Raw genomic sequence first — 22,954 nt, 5'->3', positions numbered from 1 at the left:
AATTGTTCTACCCAGAGGGAGCCATTCTATCCAGAGGGAGCCATTTTACTCAGAGAAAGCCATTCCACCTGGTGGGGATGTGAGAGGACTAACAAGCATAAGGCTGTTGCCCACCCAACTGGGGGTTTCACGTCCCTCCCATCTTCGTCTCCTGGAAGCAAGAGGACTTAGAGCATAAACAGAGCCTCCTTCTGCCAAGGGAACACTGGCTCAGATGACTTTTTGTTAAAGTGGGTGTGTATATTTGGAAATGTTCTGGAGTATAAGTGCATAAAAGGCTGGGTCAGACAGTGCCTGGGGCTGTGCGTAGGGAGGAGACTGGGCACTCCAAAGAACGCTGGAGCAGCAGCTTCAAAAAGTGGTTTGATATTTTTTCCTCCTGATTTTGATCTTAAAAATGTCTGGAGCCCCAGACAGCCACCGGCAGCTTTGTGCAACAGGGGCTCTAACCACCACGACCTCAACAGCCACACTGCAAAGGCTTCTAGTTAACAGAGCTCTTTTGTGTGATGGAAAGCGAGGGAAAGCGTGAGAGACAGGAAAACGCTGGGGTTGACAGAGACAGCTGGTTGCTGTGGCAAGGCTTCAGAATTGTCAACGGAAAAACACAGTGGAGACAGCGAGAAATGCTGAGGCGCTCTGTGTGATCCTGGAAGCATGTTCTTTCGGCTGGCCCTGACGGAGCCAGTTTTCTTCTTTCTGGACTGAGAAAACAGATAACTCAGCTCCGGATCTCTCAATTGCTCTGCCTTTGACCAGTGACAAGATGGCATTGATGAGTTCCCGAAGAAGTCTGACTCCTCTTGGGTGATTTTTTTTTTAATTCTGTTCCTTGCTTCTTCTTTTCCGAGTAGTTTTTCATGAGCAGAGATGGCAGGAGCAGATATCATGGTTATCCAGCCACCATTTGATCACGTTGTGGTCCCCATTTGAGTGACACCCAAAGGACATGAATTATGCTAAGTGTTTGGGGCTGCTGGGCACCCCTTTGCCAAGGAACGCACTCAGCCCCAGGACTGAGAGAGTTATGGCAGCCACCCATGCCATGGATTTCAAAGATGCTAGGTTGGGTGTCCTACCATCCCCCCAAACCCAACTTTCCAGCCTTTTCTACCCCTACACACACACACATACTCACATACATACACACACATACACACACACTCTCTCTCTCTATATATATACACACATACACATATATATACACATACGTGTGTGTGTGTATATATATATATATATTGGCCTGCCTGGGCCCACTAACATTGGTGCCAACATACACCACTCTGGGGCCACTATATATAGATAGATAGATAGATAGATAGATAGATAGATAGATAGATAGAGATAGATAGATAGATATAGATATACACACACACATATATATATACACACACTATATATATACACACACACACACACACATAGTGACAATTCTGAATATATATATATAGTGTGTGTATGTGTGTGTGTGTGTGCATTCACAGAGCCAAACATGGGTCCCACATGCCTGAAAATTAGTTTTGAACTCTCCTATTCAAATTGCTTCCTAATGCAACATGGAAACAAGGATACATTTGAAAAGCAAAAAAGACTGGAAGAAAACTGTTACTAAAATATTAAGAATGGTTGTGTCTGGATGGAAGAATATAAAATGATATTCTTCCTATATTAATTTTATGTTATAAAATTTTTATGAGAATATATATTTTTTTAAATGAGGGACATTTAGATTTCTTAAATATAGAAAATCCAATAAGGGTAATATGTTCAGACCTTACCAAGTCTTGAATTTGGGAACTCTCTGGGGGAAAGGCTCTATAAAAAGTGATAAGGGTCATGTGCTTTTGGGGAGCGGAAATGTCCAGGGAGGTGAAGATGTGCTGAAAGGGGTTGTAGCAAGACCACAAGGGTGTATTTGACATTTTGAAATAAATTTTCTGGAGTCAGTCCCTGGCTTTAGCGTCTTTATCTGTAAGGTGAAAGCACTGCATTAAATGATCATGAAGATAGTTTGTAATGTACAATAACCAGAGTTTTGTCAGCCTTTAGGGTCCTGGGAATTCTCAACTTCCTTTTATCCTCTCTTTTCTGTCTCTCTGTTTGGAATCTAGAAGGCAGTTCTAAGACCTTTAGATGAAAATCACAACTTTCCTAGTACAAAAGCATCACAAGGGAATTTAGGGCTTACTCATAAGGATACTGTAGATCTAAATGAGGCACCCAGAGCTCATCAAGGCTATCTATCTGCCTGCCCCTCAATAACAATGAGTCCCTATCATGACAACATCTATATTGCCACCCCTCACATGTCTGTGTAGGAGGGTATCACATAAAAGCTTCACGGTCACTTTTCAGATTTCAGAATCTAGGAAGATAAGAGAGGGTGGTGATGAAATCAGGGGCTCTGTAATTAATCAAATGTGAGTCTGAACCCCAACACTGCCTCTTTTCAGCTTTGTGATATTAAGGATGTTATTCAACCTCTCTGGTCCTCCATTTTCTCTCACTCAAAACATAGATACTGATACCTCACTTATAACTGTGTTGGAGATGTATTTAAGAAGACAAAGTGTTTGGCATATGGCCGGTGTTAGATATCTTCCCTCTTCCTCATAACTTAATTTCTTATTGGTTCCACAAAATCTCATTTTCTCTTGCCCTAACTTCAGGAGAAAGTGAGAAACAGCACATTGTTTCCTGGGTGCAAAATAGTTTTATTATTCTCAAATTCAAGCCCCATACATCAGTACCAACAATCAGAATTGACATCCAACTCCCAAAACTCCAAGAAACACCTGCCCCAGAGATCCTGATTTTTCCACTTCATTTCTTCTGTCTCTAAATTATCTACACCCACACACAAACACACACCCCCAACACACACACATCCCTCAATCATTTCCACTCTTCTCCAGCACAAGATTGGCTAAATATCCAAAGATATGCCCTGATCTTTCACCACCAGCTAAATGTCTTTAGATGTTGCTACTTTGATTATAATCCCTGCCTTCTCTTCCTATTATCTCAGATGCCAACCCCATGAGACACATTAAATACATAATGCATTTTGACTTGCATCTGGGCTATGCTGTCTGGTGTGGGGAGGTTACAGCAGAAGCATATGCCTGCTTCTTAAAATTCAATTATTCAAATTCAATTTCTTCTCTTTCTCCCAGTCCTCACCAGCATGTAGCCCAGGACTTTTCATTAGATCACTCAAACACCAGCACTGGAGCCAGAAGTTTCTGGCTCCCACTTAATTTGATTCAGCAGATGTCCGCCATCGTTGTCACTGTTACTTTGCACTGTTCTAGGCACTGAGGGTCCAAAGATGTAGAAGACAGAACAGCAACCCTTAATAAGTTCATGTCCTGGTAGATAGAGAAATGCATCTATATTTAACCCCAACAGTGTGTGACAAGAGCAATTTCAGCATAAAAGATAAAGCAATATGAGAGTGCAAAGGATAAAGCAATTAATTATTTCACTATGGGAGTAAGGAACCAGTTAGATAAGATCTCATAACTACAATATGGGTGGCAAAGCACCATATGCTAACCGGAAATGAAGATTAGAGTCAACCAAAGCAGAATTAGGGTGCCAAATATTGTTCTAAGCTCAGGTGGGGACTCCTGGGTTTAGTAAGAATAGAAAAACCACAAATTTCTTTTATTTCAGAAGAACTGCCCACCAGTAACTGATAACCTTTCCCAGCTCCACTCCCCAGCTCATGCTATTCCTTTTACCCCTGTATACATTGACCTCACCCCTCTTTACCATCTGAAACCCCATTCCCTTTGCCCCTGCATGCATTGACTTCACCCCCTCTTTACCATCTAAAACCCCACTTATCCTTTCACCAATACCACCTTCTTTGTGGATTTCTCACCCCTGACAGAATTAATTGCACTTCCCATATCATTTTGGTTTCATTTTTGCTTTTTGCTATTTGCTCCCGTAGCATTTTTGGGCTCAACTCTAGTACCATTCATTAGTGACTGCTTTATATTGTAGATTGTGTAATCTTGAGAATAGAAAGACTATTTTATTTGTATTTGTATTCTCTTGCAGTAACTCACAAGTGCTTAGCACATCATAGACACTAAATAAATGTTCTTTGCATTGAAAAGTCAGTGGCAAATATAAACCCAGTAGAAAATATATAATGAGATACTAAGTATGTTTTTGGCCAAATTACAATGGGGAGTATTCACTACTTTTCTGAGCTACAGAAACCTTTATCCAATTGCCTGTTCAAAATCCTCTTGGCTATCTCAAAGGTACCTCACACTGAACTCATTAATATCTCCCTGGGCACTCTCAATTGGTCCTTTTCCAGTCTTCCCTATTTCTGTGAAGAGCACCATGGTTCATGCAATTGTACTAAACAGAAACCTAGGGGTAGTTTTTGATAACTCTCTCCCTTGCCCATCATGTTATATCCTCTTAGTTTCGTTTCTCAAATGTCTTTCAATTTCCGTCTCTAAAGCCACTACCCTCTTGCAAGGGTCCATTGGCTCCCGCCTGGAATACTGTGACAGTCTTCACTGGTCTCCCTGCGTTTCCCTCTGCACCTTGCAATCCATTCCAAAATACAAATATCATGCTACCTATACCTTTCAACCTTTTAATCACTTCCCACTGTTCCAGGGTAAAGAATGGAACCTCTCTACAGACGTTAAGACCTCGCATGGTCTTGTCTAGCAGCAGGCAAACTTTTTCCGTAAAGGGCGTAACAGTAAATATTGCAGGCTTTTGGGGTCAGGCAGCCTCTGTTGGAACTACTCACCTCTGCCATTGTAACTCAAAAGCAGCCATAGACAATACAGAAATAAATGAGCATGCCTGTTTTCCAATGAGACTTTATTTATAAAAATAGACAGCAGGCTGGATCTAACCTGGTGACCACAGTTTGTGGACCTCTGGCCTAATCCATGCCTCCAGCTTTGTCTCTCTCAACTTTCCCCTCTCCCCTCTGTGCTCCAACCACACTGGACTTTTGCTTCCATGATTTCACCCCTCCTGCCACAGGCCTTTGCTCAGGCTGGTCGTCTGTCTGTCACGCTTTCATTCTCCTTCTCCGTTCCTTTACCACCTTAACTTCAACTTTTCCTTCAAGTTTCACCTAGCTGTGACCTCTTCAGGGGAACATGTCCTGACACTCCAACCAAGTGAAGATGCCAGCTCAATGCCAGCTCAACCATTCCAGCCTTTCCCTTCACAGAACTCATTGCAATTTGTAAATACACAGGTATTTGTGGGGTTGTTTCAGTCTGACCTTTTCCACTCTACTGTCAGTTCCATAAAGTCAAGTCTTCATCATTTGGCCCAGGACCTTCCTGATACAGCACCTGACACAGAGTAGGGATTGTTGATGAAAGAATAAATGGGTGAAAAAACACCAAAGACTGAATGCATGGATACAAAAAGGGAATAGATGAAGTACTGAATGTGGTTGCTGTATTAAGGTAGAAATTGGACATTGTGACCAACTTTCCCAGGAGAACTGTGTCACTATATCTCAAAATGCTTATAAATGTACATATCATTTGACTTAGCAATTCTACTTATTGGAATTTCCTTAAGGAAACAGCCATAGATGTATATAAAGATTTATATACAGGTATTTTCCTCATACCATAATAACCAACCAATTGAAACACATTGTAAATCTTCTAAATGTCCAAAAAGTTATAGAAAATAAGTTAAATAAATTCATCAGTTGAAGCCATTTACTATGCAGATGTTAGTAATAATCTTTTAAAATCATGTTTATGCAGCACAGAAGATTTTTAGGGCAGTTAAACTATTCTGTAAGATACTATAATGGCGGATATGTGTCATTATACATTCATTCAAACCCATAGAATGTACAGCACCAACAGTGAACTCTGACGTAAACTGTGGACATTGAGTGGCAATGATGTGTCAATGTAGGTTTACCAATTATAGCAAATTTACCACTCTAGTCGGGGGATATTAATAAGGGGGGAGGCTGTGTGTGTGTGAGGACAAGACATACATTGGAACTGTCTGTATCTTGCATTCAATTTTGCTGTAAACCTAAAATTTCTCTAAAAATAAAGTCTATTAAAACATATAATAAAAAATAAAAATAAGTCATATTTAATGATTTGAAAAAAATGATCACAATATTTATCATTCAGTCAAGGCTGGCTATATAGTTCACAGGGCCCAGTGGAAAATGGAAATGAGGGGTCCCTAAACAGAAAAAAGTATCTTTCCTTTCTTCTGTGGTCTCTCATTTGACTTGACATAAAATTCTTAATTTGCTATTTAATGTTAAGTAAGTAAAATTTAAAAATTTAATTTATTAGCATGAATTGTACCATTCATCTTTCTATTGTGTGGTGCAAGTTTAAAATGTAAATAAAACTATTTGTTTTTTAGAATCACCAAAATTATACAATTTCTACTTTGAAGTTCTCATATACATATGTATTTCTCTCTTGCCAGAACATGGAAATGAGTTCACAAAGTAAACTCAACTGTTTTTATTTCACTTCTTGATGTACCCACAGTCTACCAGCACTCTCTACCTTTGACTTACTGAAGAGTAAGGAAGAACTGAGAGGAAAGGAATTACAGGTTGCCTTATTTTTCCTTCTATGTCATCATTTCAAGTGCTTGGCTAGTACAGGGAGGTAACCTGTGTAAGAAAGGATATGATAAATTTTCTTGGTCCTTCATGTTTCTTAAAACACCATTGTCTTCTCTCTGCATTAGAAGCAAGCTCTGGTTCAAGTGGAAAGCACAGTCCCTCAGGATAGTGAGCATTCACTTATAAATATAACATGCTTACCTCATGCTTGCTTTCAGTCTCACAAAGTCCCTTGCGTTGTGGACCCATCGGAATTCTGTGCTCATGGAGCACTGTGAACACTATATGCAAATGAGGCATCAAGAATATGAGCCACCCATATTGCATGCATCTCCTCCACTCCCATTGGACTTCACTAACAACGCACAGGTTCAAAGATAAAATTAAGTATTTCATGATGGCAACAGCAGAGCATTAAACCAAGCACAGGCCACATGCTCATGAAGTCAGCCTGAGTTAAATGGAAAATAATACAGTTTGATTTCATTTTTGCTTTGAAAACACACACATACACACATAAACACACACACGAATGCACACAGGGAATTTTAAAGACTGGAAGGATATACACTGAAATATCAATATTAGCTGTTTCCAGGTTTTATAAATGACTTCTATTTTTTTGCTTTGTGTTCTGCTATGCTTTCTGCAATAAACCTGTAGTAAACCTGTCTACTTGTAATAATAAAAAATAGTTTGTTTATAAGACTGTTGCTTGTGAAGCCATCCCTTTATGCAGTTACAATAAGAAGAATGTCAGATGGCCGAACAGGCCCTCCTCAACGTGCATCCTCAGGGCAAGCCAATTTCATTTCATTTCACCACTTGGAAGCGCTCTTTTTCCCCAATCCCACCAGGATGGTGAGAGAGGGTGCCAGATGGTGGAGTGGCTTTGTAGTCCTTTTAAGATAGCTTCATCTATTGTTGGGACAGTTTAAGCACTCAAAATTATGTCACCTTCTAGTCTTTGCCAATAATGTTATCATTTGATATGGAAACGATGCATACCATTAAAATGGTAATTTGATTTTTAAATATGCTTCAGCAGCCAGCGTGCCCTGACTGAAGTATTTATCTTGTTTTTCCAAACCCTTTCTTCTTGAGCCACAGTAAGTGAGCTGCATGGATTAAGTTCAAGTGTGTGATATATCTTCTTCATCCTTTTTTTTTTTTTTTTTTTTTTTTTTTTTGATGAATGCGACAGGTTTGGCAAATATTCCTTCCCTAGAGGAAGCCAGGAAGTGAACTCTGGTTGTTCAGATTTTACTACCTGCCATACTGTCTTATTCATCAGGTATATCCAAGGCACCTCTGACAACTTGCAATATAGTAGATGCTCAGTAAATCTCTATTAAATGAACAAATGGTGTGGCTTGCATAAATGAATAAAGTCAGTAATTCACTTAGAAAGCCTACCTATCTAAAATTTCTCCATTACAGTCCCAGAGGCAGAACTGAATTTAATTAGAGACAACATAGAAAATGACAGACTTGGTGGCATCTGAGCAATAGGGCCACTCAACTCAAAAATTTTCTACCAAGGTGCCTAGAATTCCACCAAAAGATATGCATTCCTTTGGGCTAAATCACTTCTGAAGTCTCCTTTTGAAATTCAAAATCCGCAGGAGAAAACACCGTATTAACCCTTTATTCTCCAGTACAGTTGAGCTTACCAGTTAACTAGTGTTTACTTAGGACACTAGAGAGCAAGGTTTGTGACTATATCTGGATGAGAAGGAGGGGTCAGGCATCCATGGTGGTGCTATACAAGGCAGATATATATATAGTCTAGGATAGCCAGAAAGTAGCACGAGAACTCTGTGGGGCTAGAAAAGAGAAAGGGGGAAGTTAATTAAGGAGCCGTATGAAGAAAGAAAGGTGTTAAGGAAAAGAGAGATTAAGTGAATTTAAATAAATTTCACCTATTTAAAATTTTCCCTTGAGCTGCCTTTCCTTTCTATTAATTCCTTCTGGTGATGCCCCAATGCTGGCTAGCCATTCACAAAGCTCTCGGCCTTTTAAGTAAATGCATCCCATTTATTCTATGTTTAGTGTCTGAAAGGGTTGGGGGAAGAGGTTGATAATGGGATGGTTAAAGGAATTAAGCACTTGTAGAGTTTTAACCTAGACTATCAAAATGCAGTCTTGATCGAGGCATTCAAAGTGGGTATTAAGTTCAAGATCTGACTCTGGAGATTTCCAGAATGAAACAAGAGGGAAAATGGGACAGCAGAGAACAGAACTAAATGAAATGGATTGAAATTGAAAGATGTGGTGTTCAATTCTCACAAGGAGAATATAAAATTTCAGCCATGTCACTACCTCACGATCTCATCAGTTAGTTGAAAGAATTAAGTATCTTTGAGAATAAATCTTAGAGAAGAATCCATTTTAAAAAAAGAAGATGAATTGGCTGTATAAAAGATTTAGGTTCAGGAAAATCTAGGTTATTAATGGAAGTTGGCCATGGGGAGATTAAATCATGTTCCTCTCCTTCAATCTGTGTTTGTTTAATGCAGAAATTGGCTGGGCAGCATTACTAAGGCTTCGTGATAAAGAGAAGTTTGAATTCCAAGAAACATGTCACCTATCTTCTCCAGTCCATGTTCCTGCCAACCCTAGTTCAGCATCCAAAGTTGTGAGAGGTGAAAAAAAAAAGAAAAGTATAAAAACGTGATGTAATTTTCTTCCTCGTTTAATTATGAAAAGGTTGCTTTACTCTCCTTCCTTTCTATATTGTGAGCCTCTAGGGAGGAGTAAGACATTTTCAACCTGCTTACCCAAGTCATTATCAGAGTAGATTAGAGCTTGCAACCTTGCATGCAAATGGACCAACTTGACAAAAAAAAAAAAAATTGGAATTTAGATAGCAACAAATAAACTGTATTGGAGGCTAATTTCGATGCTTTGCCCTTGTACTGATGGAGCTGAAACTAGGACAGAGTTATTGAGTTGTTTAGCTGCATTCTCTCTCCTTTAGGCCTTATTATACACGACTCCTCTCTCTCAATCCTCATCTGCCCTCCATGCACAAACACACCTGTCCCAGCACAGATTCTCTGTCTCCTTAAAGCTAACAGTTACCATCACCCCACAGATGTCACATGATCAAATAACTCTGCTTACGACTTCAGGGCACAGCCAGACACCACAGGGTACTTGCTGGAACAAGCCATCTCTTAGTCACATATTTCTCACCTGCATGCCTTTCAGAAAATACCCCAGGCATTTATTTTCCAGATGAATTATATCTGTCATTCTCACCAATTTCTTTCTATATTCCCTCAACTCTTGCCAACTCCTTGTCTACATCTCTGAAGACAGCTTGTAGCAAAAATGCACAGCCAGCAAAGTTTGCCTTTGGGCTGTCTTGTTTGTTCCTCCACCATGTCCCCATTCTTGGTGTCCTCTCAATCCTTCCAATCTACAAATATGGAACATCTTTTCCTTTTGTGTGTGTGTCCTCTTCAATTTCATTCATTGGTGTTTTATAGTTTTCATTCCAGAGATCTTTCACTTCTTCAGTTGTTTTTCCTATTTTTTTTGTAGCTATTGTACATTTAGCACACTTTCTGGGTTTCTTTTTCAGGTTGTTCACTGTTGGCCTATAAGAAGGCTATTGATTTTGTATGTTGATTTTGTATCCTGCAACTTTACTTAACTGTTTATCTGTTATGAGAGTTTTCTGATGAAGTCTTAAGGTTTTCCCATATAGAAGATCACATCATCTTCAAAGATGATTTGACTTTCTTATTTTTTATTTGAATGCCCTTTAGACTGAACATGACCAGTTGCAGTAAGTTTAAGCCAGTTTTCAACTGGCCAAAACTGGTTTTGCATAGCTATGACAGGCTACAACCAGTTTAGACTGGTTCTGACCATCTGTAATTGGTTTTGGCTGGTTTGGGCCAGCCTCAACTAGTTCATACCAGTTCTGCCAGGTTATGGCTGGTTCTGATAGGCTTAGACCAATTATACCTGGTCACAACTGATTTAGACTAGTTATGACTGCCACAGCCACTTTAGACTGGCTATGGCTGGCCTCAACCAGTTTTGTCCAGCTTTGTCTGCCTATACTTGGTTTACACCAGTTCAGACTGATTATGGCCAGTTCCAACCAAATCAGTCCTGTTTCAACTGGCCACAACCACGTTAGAACTTCTCTTACCAGGTGCAATTAGTTTAGTATCATACCGAACTGGGAAAACCTGAGATACTGGAAGAAGCCAAGAATGTCCACTTTCTCTACTTTTTTTCAACATAGTATGTAAATCCTAGCCAGAGCAGTTGGATAAGAAAAAGACATAAAGGGCATATAAACTGGAAATAATAAAGTCAAATTATTCTTGATTGAAGATTGTATTATTTTATATATGGACAAACCTAAAGACTCCATCAAAAACTCTCATAACAGATAAACAAATTCAGTAAAACTGCAAGATAAAAAATCGACATACAAAAATCAATAGCTTTCCTATATGCCAACAGTGAACACTCTGAAAAAGAAAACCAAGAAAGTGCCCTAGTGTACAATAGCTACGAAAAAGAAGTAGGAATCAACCAAAGAGGTAAAAAATCTCTAGAATGAAAACTATAATACACCAATGAAAGAAATTGAAGGGGACACACACAAAAAAGGGGAAGGATACTCCATGTTTACATATGGGAAGAATCAATATTGTTAAATGTTCATATTACTCAAAGTGTTCTACAGATTCAGTGCAATCCCTATCAAAATATCAGTAATATTCCTCACAGAAATAGAAACAATAAACCTAAAACTAATACGGAGCCACAAAAGATCCATAATAGCCAAAGCATTCTTAAGTAAAAAGAACAAAGTTGGAGGAATCACACTACCAGACTTCAAAATGTACTATTAAGTTACAGTAGCCAACACAGCATGGAAGTGGCATAAAAAAATAAACATAGAGGTCCCGGCGCCACTCAGTCCAGACGGACCCCTCCACGGCCTGGACCGCCGGGACCTCTGGGCTCGGCCCAGCCCCTGCCTGCGCCTCCCCGCGCCGCCCTGAGCCCCGCCCGCGCGACCGGGCCGGGCAGCCAGGTGCGGCGGGTAGGGGATGCCGTGGGTGGGGCCCAAGGGAGCGGACGGGAGCACGGGGCGCGGGGCTGGACCCCCGGACACCCCATCCCGCGCCCCTGCTGCGTGTAGGCGCCGCGCAGCCCAGACCTGCGTCCTCCTGGACCCCGTGCGCTCGGCGCCGGTGGGGGCTTCTTAGGTGACTGCGGGGCGGGGGTCCCGGGCTGGGCCCTCCCGGCTGACAGCAGAGCCCGTGCCCCGCACCGGACGGGGGGCCGAGGTCGGGGCCAGGGTTGGCCGGAGCGCGGAGGGTGGGGTAGGAGAGGCAGGCCGCCCGGCCTGCGGGTACCTGGTTCCAGCGCGCGCAGGAGGCTCGCAGAGGCGGCCGGAGGCCTAGTGACAGGCGCGCGGCGCGGACCCCGGAAGCCCACTTGTCAGACTTACCGGTCAGCTGGGCTGGCGCCGCCAGGGTCTGGGGTGGTCCCACGAGTCTGCACGTTGCTCCGTGACCCAGGGGCTGCTCCCAGAAAAATCATTTTTCTTCTGTGGGAGGGTGATCATTTATAGCATTGATTTCCCAGATCTGGTAACATGGCAAAAGTTGTTGCCGGTCTAATTGAAGCCAACGGAGGACTCAAGGTCTTCATAGACCAGAACCTTAGTCCCGGAAAAGGCGCTGGTGTCCCTCGTGGCCGTTCACCCCTCCATCGTCAACCCGCTGGGGAAGCAGCTCTTGCGAAAATCTTTGGACAGCCCAATGTCAACATTGTCCAGCAAGTGGTAACCGGTACGCCTCGGAGACCAGCAGCGTCAAACACCCTCGCGGTAGGAAGCCCACAGACCGCCAGCACTCACTTTGCCTCTCGGAACCAGCCTTCCGACTCCTCACCTTGGTCTGCCGGGAAGCTCAACAGGAAAGGAGAGAAGAAAGGCAAGGCCTGTGGCATTTCTCCAGGAAGGTCTGAGACAAGGTGCAGTGGAAAGGGACCACTTCATACCACGAAGTGGCGGACGAGCTGGTCGCGGAGTTCAGTGCTGCGGACAACCACATCTTACCAAGCGAGTCAGCTTATGATCAGAGGAACATCGACGGCGCGTCTACGATGCCTTAAACGTGCTGATGTCCATGAACATCTCCAAGGAGAAGACGGAGATGGAGTGAGTTGGTCTGCCCACCAACTCGGCTCAGGAATGTCAGAACTTAGAGGTGGAAAGACAGAGGAGACTTGACAGAATAAAACAGAAAATTTCAATTTCAGGAACTTATTCGACAGCAAATTGCCTTCAAGAACCTGGTGAAGAGAGAAACCAGCACGCGGAGCAGCAGGGCAGCCGGCCAACGAGGCCCAGCTCACTCATCCACCTGCCCTTCATCATCGTTAACACCAGCAAGAAGACCGTCATCGACTGCAGCATCTCCAACGACAAAGTCGAGTATCTGTTTAATTTTGACAACACATCTGAAATCTACTGACATAGAAGTGCTGAAGCGGATGAGCATGGCTTGTGGGCTGGAGTCCGGCAGCTGCTCTGCCGAAGACCTTAAAATGGCCGGAAGTCTGGTCCCAAAGGCCCTGGAGCCGTACGTGACAGAAATGACTCAGGGAACTGTTGGAGGCGTGTTCATCACGACGGCACGTTCCATGTCTGATGGCAAGAAGCTCTCTGCCAGTGACCCGACCAACAGGGCGGATGAGATACTGGCCACAAGCTCCAACCTCAGTACAATGGCTCCGGGGTGGAGACCCCGGTATCCTACGTCGGGAAGGATGATGAGGACGACGATTTCAACAAGAACAACAAGGACGAATGACGTCCTCTCCACTTCACATTCAGCTTCAGGAAAACGTTTAGGGAAAATAAATTTTTTTTTTAATGTGGGTTTTCTGTTTCCTTTTGGCCTATTCCTAAGAAGATATTGGTAAGCCATTGAATTTAGATATGCACCTCCGATAAGCAAGGATTGGGAGATGGGAGTAGGATGTGCTGTGGATGTATGTTTTGATACCAGTGTGCTGATGCCGAGCGTTTATTTACTTTTTAGGATTTTGTGTTTTCATTTTCTGTTTTTCTTTAAGTACAGACTTAATTTTTGCCCCTTAACAGTTTTTGCTGAGTTTGCTGAAGAAATTGTATTTCATCCACCTACATGAAAATAAAACGCCCTCCTGTTGTGGATGGTGAGCACCGAATGCCGTTTATTTGTCGTGAGTTTGGACAGCACCCACGCTGGCTGATAGCGAGACTCTGTGGAGTTGTCCATTTGTTCAGTGGTACCGTGTCCAAGAGCCCCAAGCAAACAGCAGAATTCGACTTTCAAAACAATAAACACTATCAACCTTACTGACTTTATTCTCCCTCAAATTATATTGACTGTTGTGAGTCCATCAAGTTTATACACTCTTTTCTCTCCCTATTTTGCAGCAACAAATTGCAAAGTGCTTTTGTTTGTTTTTGTTTGGTTTGGTTAAAGCTTATTGCCATGCTGGTGCGGCTGTGGAGACTGTCTGGAAGGCTTGGAATGGTTTATTGCTTATGGTAAAATTTGCCTGATTTCTTACAGGCAGCGTTTGGAAACCTTTTATTATATAGTTGTTTACATACTTACAAGTCTATCATTTAAAGACATGTACTGAAACAAATGTTGTATTTGTTTCATAAGCATCTTCCTGTAATCTATTATAAAATTGAAATTAAATATAGGGAATGTTTTAACAATTTTTAACTCAAAATTTGTCGTTTTTAATAGTTCTTTTTTTATAAAAAGAAAAAGGAATTTAAGGACAGGCAGTAGTCATTTAAAATTTATTCACAAAATCCATTAACTGCATGGTTGCTATTAGCTGCCTGTTCTAAAAGGAGTCTTTTTATTGAAACAAACTTTTCTGTAATATTTTATGGAACATAAAGAGACTTTAATTGTTTGACTTGTTTAACTTGGCACTGTTGGTTTTTATTAATGAAACATGCATGGGCATCTAAAAAAAGATAAAAAAAAACCATAGAGAACCCAGAAATAAATTCACAATTATACCGTTAACTCATTTTCAACAAAGGCATCAATAACATACATTGGGAAAAGATTAGTCTCTTTGATGAATAGTACTGGGAAAACTGGATATGCTTATGCAGAAGAATGAAACTAGACTCCTATTTCTTGCCATATAAACAAATCAAAATGGATTAAGGATGTAAATTCAAGACCTAAAACTATGCAACTACTAGAATAAAACATTGGAGAAACACTCCAGAATATTGTTCTGGACACAGATTTCTGGAGTAAGACCTCAAAAACACAGGCAACAAAAGCAAATTTGAATCACATCAAGCAAAAAAGCTTCTGCACAGGGAAGAAACAACAAAGCCAGTTTCAGCTGCTTTAAACATAGAGCAAGGACTTGAGTAGCCAGTTCTACGAAAACAATTTATAAATATCCAAGAAGCACATGAAAATATGTTCAGCATCATTACTCACAAGGCATAGGCAAATCAAAACCACAATTCACAGAAGTTTATTTTTAATTTAAGGACCTCCAATAATCTATGATTTGCTGTTCATCATGTGCTGCTACTGTTCTATGAACAGTCATGAGCAGTCAGCTCTGGACACTGCTGTTTACCCCTGGACACTGCCCATCATAACCAGTTGAAGCCAGACATAATAAGTCAAAACCAGGAGAAACTAGCTAAAAGCTAGTCTAAACTGGCCGAGATTGGCTTCAACCAGCTGTGACTGGCCCCAGCCTGTTTATAGCAGTTCTTTCTAGTCTAGGCTATTTCCAACTGATTTAGATAAGTTTTAACTGGCCACAAATGATTTAGACTGACTATAACTGGCTACAATCTGTTTAGGCTGGTTTCTTCTGGCCACAATTAGTTTGGATTGGTTATGACCAACCATGACATGTTTAGACAGATTGAACATGGAACAACTGGTTTAGGCTGGTTTATACCAGCCACAGTTAATTTTGGCCATTTCTGACTGGTCTTGGTCTGTTACAAATGGTTTAGACCAGTTTTGACTGTCCCAAACCAGTTTGGACCTATTATGACCAGCCACAACTGGTTTAGACTGGTTTTAATAGGGTATAACTGGTTTAGGCCAATTTTCAGTGGCCACAGTTTGTTTCTGTTTCTCACTGGTTGTGGTTTTTTACAACCAGTTTTGACTGATTTCAATAGGCCACAAGGAGTTCAAACCAGTTCTGACTGGCTGCAGACAATTTAAGCTGCAGACAATTTAAGTAGCTGGACACAACTTATTTTAATTGGCCACAACTGTTTTAGAACACCTGTGCCCAGCCTCAGTTTTGGCTCATTACTCATTTTGACCAACTGCAATTGGTTTATGCCTTTTCTGACTGGTCATGGCTGATTCTGACCAGTTTAGACTAGTTTCAACCAGTTTAGGCTGCCTCTGATCAGCTGCAATTGGTTTTGGCTGATTTTGACCTGCCATAATTTGCCTGAACCAGCTATGATTGGCTGTGACTGGTTTAAACCCTGCCTAGACCATCCACAACCAGTTTTTGTGGGTTTCAATCAGTCATTGATGATTCTAACCAATTTTAACTGGCCACAACTGCTTTCAACCAATTTTGACCAGCTGCAAAATATTGATGCTGGTTTCGGCTAGGCTCAACTGTGACTTGTTACAACCAGTTTAAACTGGTTCTGATTGGTCATGGCAGGCTTTTACCATTTTGACTGGTTATAACTAGCCACAAATGGTTTAGACCAGTTCTGACTGGCTGCAGCTGGTTTAGGCCAGTATTAAGTGGCCCACAACACCAGTTTCTAATGGTTATTAAAAGGCATGACCAGTTTAGAGTGGTTTGAACTGGGCACAACAGATTTATGCTGGTTCTGATGCATTACTGCCTGTTACAATTTGTTTTGACCAATTGTAATGGGTCACAGCTGGTTTACATTGGCTATGGCCGAACCTAACTGGTTTCAACTGATTTTGACCAGCTGCAATCAGTCTATGCTGGTTCTGACTAGTCATGGATGGTCCCGATCAATTTGGAGTAGTTTCAGCTGATTGCAATCAGTTCAAATTTAGGCTGTGATGGCCCAACTAGTTTAGGCCAGTATTGACTGGCCACAGCTGGTTTGGATTGGCCTTTTCAAAACCTGATCTGGAAAGGACCCATGCTGGTTAATTATTCATTAGTGTAATTGCTTTTATCTCAGACATTTGGGTTTTAAGCCCAATGGGAAGTCTTCCCTTTGTACCCTCAAGGACCCTTCTAGTGCTAGTGATGGGATGGAGAGGAGAGGTTCTCTGGGACTCTGAATTATACCTCACTGGGTAAGTTTCTCCAGATACAGTGTGAGGACCCTGAGCATCAAAATTACCTAACACACTGATTAAATAAGCAGCTGGACTGCTTCTCCCCCACCAACCCCCAAACACTACTGAATAGGACTTGTTGGGGTGAGCACAGAAATCCTTCATTTACTAAAACCTCCTGATGATACTGAAGCCCAATAAGGTCTGTAAACTTATCCTGGGACAATCAGTGTAAAACACTGTGCTTGTCTAGCTCTTTAACTCCCTTCTTGGTTACCCAGCCCTATTTCCATATTTTCCAAATGTGAAATTGTCCCAGAGCCACTGTGTGACTTACCAAAGATCACACAATTGGTTAGCACAAGAGAGAGCATTGGAAAGCAAGCTTTCAGATTCCAAAACCAGGATTTTGCACCTCAAACTTAGTTTAGGGAGAGTGACATAAACCAAGAGGGTATTTATAATAAAATGACTGTCGAAACTGCCTAAACACAGAACTATATCTTTCAAACATGCTTCAAATTATCATTTAGCACATGTCCAAATGACCAGAAAAATTTCTTAGACCTCACGTGGAGACTTCAGGCAGATATTCTAACTTTCCATGAAGTATTGAGAAACTCTACAAAATCCCTTCATTCCCTGCTACTATTCCTGTGATTGAGCACATCACATCAGGGCTACAACTCTGAGCCTCTTAATGTTAGAAATACCTTTACTTTTACCTATATGATAGCATTTAGTTGGGACAGTGGAATTTGAATGTAATCAAGACCAGAAAAAGAAGCAACATGGGCTGCCTTGGTAAAGAAGTCAAGATTATGGACTTCAAAGTTCCTGAAAGAGATTGTTTCAAGCCAGAAGAGGCCAGGATGAACTACAGGAGTAGAAAAAGATTTTGGAAACAAAGATTATGTCAGTGATGACTACAAAGGTCATGCTTATGACGATTTCTGATCATCATAAATGGGGATGACCTATTTATAGACAACAGGATGCTAACTTCTGCTGGTAAGAAGAGTTCAATCCCCTTTTGAGTCTGACTTGCTTGACCTAACCCATCTAAGACATGGCACAGGAACTTTCAATAACTATGATTCAAGGCTATATATTTTAACTTTGGATCTTCCAACTTTTAGAAAGTCTATTCTTTTATGGTACTGAAACCAGAAGTGATCCACTGGAGAAAAATAGAAAACAAGGACAGGAGAGCAGAAACTAAATCAATTAAAACTCATAGGGTTGAGCTGAGAAAAGGAAAAGGCCATTTCATTTACTTAATGAGAAATTGTATTGAGGAATAGATTTGGGGATTTGGTTTTTGTTTTCTGTACCATGCAGAGAGCATTTTCCACCCCCAAAAGATTTTACTCCTTGCGAATTCTAATCATTCCCCAAAGGACAATTTTCTTTGACTAAATAAGGTTTCTCAGTTGTAATGAACTGTAAAAGAGACTTATAAGCTCTTCCTCACTTATAAAACCATCACAGATGAAAAACAATTAGAAGAATCTTGCTTCTTTAGCCTGCAGGAAGTGGAGCAAGAATCTCCAACCTGGGGCAGGTTTTAAAGTCCAACTCAGGAATATTGGGCTTCAAGTCCTCAGGAAAGATTGAGGTCAGACAGGATGGATGCCTCATCAATGTTCTTCCTGCATGTGAGAGATTCCAGCCTAGCCCATGAACCCTTGAGAAAGAACTCTGAATCACTAAAGCACCTCTCATTTGAAGAATATGTGTTCTGTGAGATAATATTAACTTGTCAAATCTGCCTTTCCAAAGGAAGAAACGTGACCCACTTATAAATGTTGAGTTAGAAACTCCATGCAGAATTAAGTGACCTCTGGAAGTTGTCTATCAGAGTGTGGGTTCTACAGATATTTCTTCAAAGAATAAAAAGGCTTATTTCTCTTCAAAAATCTCAGCTGATTTGCCACAGCTGGCCTCAGAAGCATGCAGAAGGCTCTGGCCCTTTCATCTGGGCAAGGCTGGCAAACGAAGGAGGAACCTTCTTTTGTAGGCAGATTATGAGAATAAATTATCGCTCATGCTCCTAAGATATCTATATGGAAATAGGTGCACAGACACCTGATTTAGAAAGGATTAGAGTATTTATAACAAGTCTTTCTGAGCCTAGGAAACAGAATGCAATCTCTAAACAAATGGGAACTATAAAGAAATATCATTAAGCTAAACATGTATTCATATTCAGGGACAGACTTACCTCTGTCTGTTTAGATCATTTCCAAATTAAGAACAATTCCAAGCAAACCCCCACCACCTCACATGGATTCTAGTAGGCAAATAGCTGTGTCTCCACAATACCAGGAATATTGGAGACAGGCGAATGTTGCATGTCCAGTTTGAAGGGTGATTATACGAATTGGGTCACTCTTGTCATACCCAACTAGATCAGAGTCAAGAAGCCAGGGTGGGAAAGCACTTGGGGCACATAACACTGTGCAAAGAATTTAGTTTTGCAAGCCTAGCTGCCGAAACTGCCTGCTGTAACTCTAAAACCAGTTAGATCCAATAGCTGCTGAAACAGCCTGCCACAACTCTTAAGACTAGATTTTACCTACCACCATCACCCACCAATCAGAGCTTACCATCTCCTAAAACTCTACCAGTGCCAAGAAACTTTCCTTCAAAACAATAAATAACATTTCCCTTTCTAATAACCCCCTCTACCTTCTCTTTGCTTTTCAGACACACCAAAGACCACCCAGTCTCTAGGTATGTCTCGAATCACTATTCTGTGATTCTAAAAATACAATGTTAAGTTTAGAGATCCACCTTTATATTTTATTTTGACTTCAACATAGTGTATTATAGGTTGCCAAAAATCTGTATATTTAGAATGATGTAGATAACAAGCTGTATTTTTCCTTTTTATTTTCTTTTTCCAAACTCCCTAAAATGACACTTAGTGAAAGTACATGAAAATCTAACTGTAAAGCACCCTACAAATATAGAATGTCATAATTGCTGAGATCTCATTGCTCTTAAAATTGATAGAAATCCTTTTAGAAACATTTTGAGTAAGAAATACCTTCTTGACTATAAATCATTAATGCTGTATATTTCTCCCCCACCCCTCCACTCTGAATGCTACAGAAGAAGCTTAAAAACAAGAGAAAATAACAATAAATGATATTACAATGTTGTTTTGAAATGAGAATTGGTAGTATAGGGCAGGGGAGAAACAGATGGGAAAGAAATGTACCCTGAGAGGATTATTTTTGTTTAAATAAGTTCATAATATGTGAAATGCACGATGGAAACTGACAGGGGAAGTGGAAGATCATTGTTTGAATAGCATCAATATAAACACAGATGCAAAAGAAATTGGCTTGGGAGATGGAAGAGCCTAGCTTGAATAATGTTGCTATACCAATAAAAACCATAAAAAGGGGAAAATATACAGAGTGGGTGATTATTTCTGTGATGCCTGAAGATGCACATTTCCACTGATATCAAGGGGAAAGGAAAATATGCCTTAGCTATGCCTTCGTTGGCTGTTTTTGCTACAGTTCATAATTCTTCTAGGTTTCACCAGATCACGATTTGTCTATCTACTGGGTTGTATGCTAAGCAGACCTCTATCTCCGAATGAAAGAGGCTGCATATGGGTCAGTCCTGGGAAATATAAAATATGGAGATGTGAAGCATGAATAAGTCCAACCCAAATCCCAGCCCTTGTTGACATTCACACTGTTTAATGGGAACCACAGAAATGTTTAGGGCAGACAGAGGACAAGGACAGCCATCCTCACTCCTACTCACTGCCTACCCACTCCTACTGTGCTCCAGGGAGCCTCTTCTGTGCCTCTCTTTCTTCACTACCTGCCTATATTATCCTGGCGAGAGAGAAAGATATTTGTTAGTCATATAGTAATATTTATCAAGTATATCAGCAGAAAGAGCAACTGCTCCCCATTCAAACTTTTTAGTATTCCACTGGCTTGGCTGAAAATCTTTGCATTGCATTCATAAAAAGTAACCGTGGATAACAACAATAATAATAGTAATGACAGCCAGTTTGTATTAAGGACAATATACCTGGTAGGCATTGTGGAATGTGCATTATCTACATCATCTCTTGTAATCCTCACAACAGCCTGTGAAGTAGGCCAATTACTCCCATTTTGCCAGTTACTCCCATTTTACTCCCAATGAGGCTCCAAGAGGTTTAATAAATAATGAAAGTGGCACAGCTATTAAGAGCAGCTGGACACGGGTCTCCCAAAGTTTAGGCTGGCTGCCTTGATTCAATATTCATGGTTAATCTTACATACGTTACATTACTTGAAGGATGTGGGCAAAGTTCACCCTAACCCCAATCTCCGTTTTAGAGTTTCCTGAAATGTCATCATTAATAATTCAGCATTTTGTATTAAGCATTGCTCGCTTCTTGCAGGGCTTATCTTGCAAAGGACCAATGTCAAAACAAACAAACAAACAAACAAACAACAAAAACACAAACGTACCCATCTACTTTCCTTTATGACAACTAAGACACAGAAAGCCTTGGAAAACGGAAAGAGCAGAGGATGTATTAAAGGGTGGGGGTGGGGAGAGAAGAGAAGGCACTAAAACCAACCTTTACCTATTTTGTAATTGTTTTATGGGGGCGAGCTTTGTGAGGAAGAAGGAAAGTAAAATATGGCAGAAAAGATTTCAATTAGATATAAAGCATTCCAAATATAAGACATTGTCATGGCCAATAGCAGGAAGCTGAGGAGTGTCCTTCCCTGGAGACTTTTGAGGTGAGGGAGGGATCTCTAGAAGAGAATCTTGCACAAGACAGAAGATGGACAAGATGATCTTCAGGGGAGCTTCCCGTGATGCTATCCAGTGTGCTGGTGCTGAGCTGATTGGCAATCCTTTCTGAGCTTTGTGAAATAGACTCATCCTGTTTCATCTTATTTCTGTTATCCTGGACAGAGGCAGCAGCTCTTGTCTATGAGAAGGGTCGTTGTGGAGAAGCAGTTCCCACGTGATAAGATCCAGGAGGAAGAATAAGCAGGAAAGAAGGGGTAAGGCTCCTCATTGTTGACAACCAAAAGGGGCAGATGCTTCATAAAAGATGACAAGCAATCGCCTTTACAGGGGGTGATAATATGTCTGGTTGATCTGATGTGTGGCTGTTCTGCCACTGGTGTCTGAACAGAAGCAACCCCATTAAGAGTCTCAGGATGTGCTCAGCAGTTTTCTTCTTCCAAATCAAAATATTATTTCTTTTCACTAGTTGCAATTTGTTGTTCAATGAACAATGATGGAATTTTATTTTAAATCCTTTTCCTTTTTTTATTTTCTTATTTTTTGCTCTTTGAAAATGCGTAAGAATGTGCAGCTCTCAGCCCCAAGCATATAGACTTATATTTTAAGTAAAACCAGAAGAGTTGGAATAAAAAAGAATAAATCAGAAAAGCAGTTTTTCTCTGCTTTAAGAGAAACTTGCTGGAAACGGAAAGTCTCTTTGAGGGGTCAACTCATCCATCCTCTTGAATTTAGGCAAGAAAAACTGACTCCACAGCTGGATGAATCCCACTTTGTGCAACCCTCAGGTTCCAGGCTTGCCTCTCTGCCTCTGTGTCATTGATTTGGGTTGGTCCTCTTTGAAATGAACACTGGATGGCTTCAGATATTTCAGCATCAGCAGCCTTGGTTCTGACATGATAATGGTGTGATAGAGTAACACTTTGAGATGTTACCTGGCACACAGTTTTTTTTTTTTTTGAGACAGGATTTCACTCTGTTGCCCAGGCTGGAGTGCAGTGGTGTGATCATGGCTCACTGCAACCTTTACCTCCTGGGATCAAGCGATCCTCCCACCTCAGCCTCCTGAGTAGCTGGGACCACAGGTGTGTGACATCAGGCCTGGCGTGTGTGTGTGTGTGTGTGTGTATGTGTGTAAAGACAGGGTCTCCCTACGTTGCCCAGGCTGGTCTCGAACTCCTGGGCTCAAACAATCCTTTTGCCTCAGCTT

The 22,954-nt window shown here is 41.1% G+C and overlaps 1 long non-coding RNA gene and 1 pseudogene across 1 annotated transcript in view; one reads left to right on the top strand and one right to left on the bottom strand.

Annotated features, from left to right (window-relative positions):
* The window catches only part of LOC129458502 (uncharacterized), a 755,613-nt gene that overhangs the window by 558,471 nt on the left and 174,188 nt on the right, over positions 1-22,954 (bottom strand). The gene's annotated exons all lie outside the window — the stretch shown is intronic.
* Positions 12,118-14,305, top strand: LOC129458441 (transcription factor Dp-1-like; annotated as a pseudogene).

This window comes from Symphalangus syndactylus, chromosome 19, assembly GCF_028878055.3.
Source record: "Symphalangus syndactylus isolate Jambi chromosome 19, NHGRI_mSymSyn1-v2.1_pri, whole genome shotgun sequence".
Taxonomy (NCBI): domain Eukaryota; kingdom Metazoa; phylum Chordata; class Mammalia; order Primates; family Hylobatidae; genus Symphalangus; species Symphalangus syndactylus.
Note: the sequence above shows the minus strand (reverse complement) of the source record. Positions and strands in the feature narration are given on the sequence as shown.